Source organism: Lupinus angustifolius, chromosome LG03 (genome assembly GCF_001865875.1).
Source record: "Lupinus angustifolius cultivar Tanjil chromosome LG03, LupAngTanjil_v1.0, whole genome shotgun sequence".
Taxonomy (NCBI): Eukaryota; Viridiplantae; Streptophyta; class Magnoliopsida; order Fabales; family Fabaceae; genus Lupinus; species Lupinus angustifolius.
Window position 1 is genome coordinate 16,386,717 of NC_032011.1, and position 5,278 is coordinate 16,391,994.

The window sequence follows — 5,278 nt, forward strand, 5'->3', positions numbered from 1 at the left end:
ATTGTATTGCACTTTTTTTGCATATTATTCCTATGTACAAAGTTACAAACCATGAATTGGTTTGAACTTATGCTTTTAGGAATTTTTTATTCAACAAATAAGATTTATAAGTCAATACTTTACTATCTTACACTTGCATCTTTTTTCAAGATTCATTTGTAGTATAGTATAGGGTTTTGTCGAACCAAAGGGAATTGCATTAGGAGAAGATTATATAGACATATTATAGCAAAAATAATGGTTAGCAACTTTTTTGATAATTTTTAAGTTATGTCGCATAAAAATATTAACAAGGAAACATAAACTAATATTTACAAATTCTTGAGAAGAAAATTGATTTGAAACATGGAATTATTTCTAGAATCAAATGATTTTGAAAAACATTACAAGTTATGTGTTATACTTTCAGTTAATTCCACACACCATTTCTAAATCCTTCATCCAGTATCCTAGTATGATAAGATGATTTTCAAACCTTATGTAATACACTAAATAATGGTTAAGTGCCACTCGTCGGAGTAGGTTGTCACATCCTACTTCAGGCTCCATTAACATCATTTAGCCTTGAAAATAAGTTGCTTAAAATAGATGCTTGATATGGAAAGTGAACTAAGGTGTAGGTTATACTTTTTAGTTCACTTGTCAACACTTTAAGAAGAAGTATTTTTGGATCTTTAAACCAAGTTTTAGGCGATCAAGCTAAAACCGCATTAAGAACTTCTCAAAGAATCAAAACTTAACAAAAAATGATAACTTGAATGTATTGAAATCAAAAGATGATACAAATGAGGAAAAGAAATAATTTTACACCATAATCCAAATCAATGTATAGGAGCATAAGCCACCTATCCAAGGATGAGATGCTTTTGGACCCAAATGAGATTACAAAATTATGTTTTTGTATCACATTTTCCATCTCCTTTTCTCCTCTTGAATTCTAAGTAAAAATCACAAGAATTTACCTAGAACAAGCTTAGAACCATGACCATAATTTCTAGAGAGAAGAAGTGAAGAAGAAGAATGTGTATTGAAGTGAATTTTGAATGGAATGTTTATTGAAGTGAATTTTGAATGGAATGTGTATTGAAGTGAATTTTGAATAGAATGTGAATTGAATGTCTTTGAAGAGTGGGGAAGACCTCTATTTATAGGCAAGTGCGACCGTTTGGCCCCCTTCCTGATCCATGTTGGGCACACCAAACCCTTCAACATGGGTTTGGTCCATGACCAAGCAGCTTAGTTAGTTGCTTGGTGTTGACTCACCAAAGCTAGTTGTGAGCTACTTAACCGAGCTATTGTGAGCTACTATGAAAAGTGCTAAGAGGCCTTGTCAAGTGAGGTCGTACATGATGTCAAATTTTGTTGGTGGCTAAGTCAAGTTGACTCCTTGCTGGGTCTAGCCCGCCTGGCTACTTAGGTGTCCATGCCGAGCTGACTGCTTGAGCAGTTTGTCTTGTTCTGGCTAGGTGTGTAGTTCCAGCTGGACGGTCTCAAGGTGCACGCTCAGTTGCCTACTTCAGTAGGTTAGCTTGTGTCATGCTTGAGTCTGACCGTGTAAGGCTTGTGCCTGACCGAGCCAAGTTGGTGCCAAGTGAATTGGGCGGTACTATGTGTCCACGCCAGGCTGCTTAGTGAGAAACTTCATGTTGATGGTCTACGCTTCTGATCAAGCATTTAGCTTGCCATGTGTGCATCAAAAGTGGCTTATGTGGACACCTCCTTGCTTGACTATTTCTTAATTTTGTTCTTCTCTTCAATTTTTTCTAGAAACTTCACACAAAGATTTGGAAAAGAGGTGGACAAAAATATGACAATTTATCTAATAAGTGTTGAATTAAGTTGGTTTTGCAAGATTTTCATAGGATAAGTGCCATGAAAAATGTAGGAAAATTAGGTATTTTCGGCACTTATCAAATCCCCAACTTAAGACTTTGTTTGTCCTCAAACAAATGGTAAAGCACATCCGAATTACATTTACTAATTTTTTTGATGAGATTGTCATGATTTCAATTTTTTGCTTAAGCATGTTCAAAATTTTCAATGAGATTTTTCAAGATTTGTGAAATTCACACATAATGCTTCAAGCATTAATTTCATGCTCATGTTCATCAAAGATGGAACTTTTCAAGGATGTAAGTGTTTCACTCAATATTCAATCATTTGAATGTAGTAATTTGAACTTGGTCTTTGTCTTACCTATTCTCTTAAATTGCATATTCAATCAAGGATCACTAAGAACTTGTTTTCGGTTGTAATGAGGCTAGGCTTGAAAAAATCATGGTTTTTCTTGGATAAGCAAATTTATTTCAAGAGAGCAAAACATTTCAATTTTTTTCTATGAAGCACTTTTACTCCTCCTTTTACCATAATTCCTTTTTAAATCTCCTTTTGTTTTTCCATTAATTTTACGACTTTTGTTGCTTTTTTAAAGAGATTGAAAAATATTTTTCTCTTTTTCGTTTCAAGAAGCCGAGCCTACCAATTTCCCCCCAACTTATTCTTTTTCAAACACTTAAAAACATTTATGCTCTCTTTGTTGATGAGTTTGAAAAAAATTAATTCACTTTGTTTGGCTCAAAGGGGCTTATCAAAGGATGATCCTGTTTTTGGTCACACTTTTTGGCCATTTTGGTTCAACTAAAGAATAAACATGTCTTGATCATTTCCTATCAATCTTATGTAATTAAGAGAACTAAAGACTAAAACAAGTTTAATTAGATAAAACAAATGTTGATTTCACTCTTTTCACATGTGTTTGGCTCACTCTCTCACTTGGTTTGAATTTACACTTTTTTTTTGAAAAATTGTTTGCAACAATCATGTTACATAAATTTAGTATTCAATTTGAACAAAATTTTCTTGTTATGACATTATGTGATTTTTTTCACAAAAAAGTTTAAGGCTTATATCTCATTTTGCTCAATGAAAGCTTAAAAATGTGGTTAACAATTTTTTAATCATACAATCTTTGTCAATTTTAGCCAATTTAATTTGGTTTTGAAATTTTATTGAGTTTCAATGGAGAAACAAATTACTTTCTAAATAAGTGTACATTTTAAAAAAAATTATAATTTTCACATATTCATCAATCATGTTCTCCCTCTTTAAATGATGGATTGTCCTCAATCCAATGGAAAATTTGTTTTTGAAAGGAGATGTTTTGATGAATATGGAAAATTAAACATAACTAAACTAAGAAACGAATATTTTCAAACAATTTAAATCACATAACATAATTCAAATTAAGATTAAAAACAAGGAAGTAAATATCAAAGTTTAAGGTACGAAAACAAAGAAATAGTTTTGCAAAAGATCAAATGCATAAAATTAAAGTAAAGAGAAAATAGATTTTGTTGCTTTGCTCAATGCTCTTCATCTTCATCAAGGCCTTGTGACCTCCCTTCCGGCCATTGAATGTTAGCAACAAACTCATCATAGGTTTCACCTTGGAAATTTGGATGAGAGCCATAAACGCTTTGAAAGCTTCTATACATTCTAGTAATTCCACAAAAGCAAGCAATTTGTTGTTGGTTTTGGAAATTTTGTTCTTCAACAATTTCTTCCAAAGTGACGTTACTTTCCCTCCTACGTGGTGGTTGAGAAGACGAACCCACATCTCCAAATTTCCTCCTCTAATCGTCCCTAGCTTGGATCAAGCTTCTTTCTTTGCAATGTGATTGGACATGATAGGTGTTGACCTCAGTTTTGAGTGCCATGATTTCTCCATAAGGTCCGGTTGTTCCATCTGAACTTGGCCACCATGAGCATGAACCCATCAAATTCCTCTTATTGCAAGTTGAACATTTTCTCTAGAACTGGTACACTTTTGAGAGTGATATCCTTGAATATACGCTTTGTATCCTTGTTGAAAATTTTGGTTCTTTTCTTTGCTTCTTTCTCAACCTCCTTATTTAAGTAAAGCACACAATATTTCCAAGGCCTATAATTTTTTGTCTCGAACTTTTTGGTTCATTTTAATGTTCAAGTTGTGACTATGGTTTGCTAAATTTATGATGTTTTTAACATTATCAAAACAACCCCAACATCATACTTTTTCAATCAAGCAAGCAAAAATCATATGTTCATAAAAAGTGCCTAAGTAAGAATTTTCAAAATCTTTGGATGCATCATATTTTCCAAAACAACCCCAAAATCTTATTACACATCAAAACAAATCTTTTGAGTTGTAGCCCTATTTGGAGTTAGATGACCTAGTGCATAAAGCCATCCAGGTGGAGCAGCAGATCAAGAGGAAGAAGTCCAAGTACTCCTCTAGTTCATCATCCTAGTATTCTTATAATACTTGGAAGGACAAATCTAAGAAGGAGGGTAATGCAACAAAAGAAGGTGGTTCTAATGCCAAGGAAACCGTGGGGGCATCCAAGACTCGTGGCAAGCAAATGCTTGGTTCATGGTCACATTGCTTCTCAGTGCCCTACTAGAAGAACTATGGTGGTTCTCAATGGAGTTGTTGAGTCTCAATCAGAGGCATCTAGGGAGGAGGATCATGATAGTGATGGAGATATCTTTATGCCTGATGGAGTTTTACGCATGGTAAAAAGACTCCTTAGGAGTCAAGTTCAAGAACATGAGGAAAACTAAAGAGAAAATATTTTTCACTCTAGGTGCCTTGTGCAAGGAAACATTTGTACCCTCATCATTGATGGAGGAAGTTATGCTAATGTAGTTAGTACTAGACTAGTGACTAAGTTATACCTTGGCATTAAGGCACACCCAACTCCTTACAGGCTGCAATGGCTAAGTGAGGTTGGGGAGATGGTCGTTAATCAGCAGGTAGAAGTGCCTTTTTCCATTGGGAAATATGAGGATGTGGTCCTTTGCGATATGGTCAACATGGAGGCCATCCATATGCTCTTTGGCAGATCTTGGCAATACGAGAAGAAATCCATCCATGATGGTTATTCTAATAAGTACACTTTATGCATCATAGCCACAAAGTAGTCCTATCACCCTTGTCCCCAAAAAAAGTGTGTGATGATCAATGAAGGTTGTAACAAAAGATGGAAAAGGAAAAGAAAGAGAAAGAGGCTGAGGAAAAAGACTCAAATAAAGTGAAAAAATTGATCAAAATGATCACAAAAAGAGCTACTTTATTACAAAGAGTGAAGTCAATCATGCTTTGATCTCAAATCGACCTATGTACTTACTCTTTTGTAAGAGCTTTTGCTTGAGCAGTGATGCTGCTGATGAGGTTTCTATACCTACGTTCTTTAAGGACTTTTTGAATGAATTCGGTGTGTTCCCTAAGGAAGTCCCT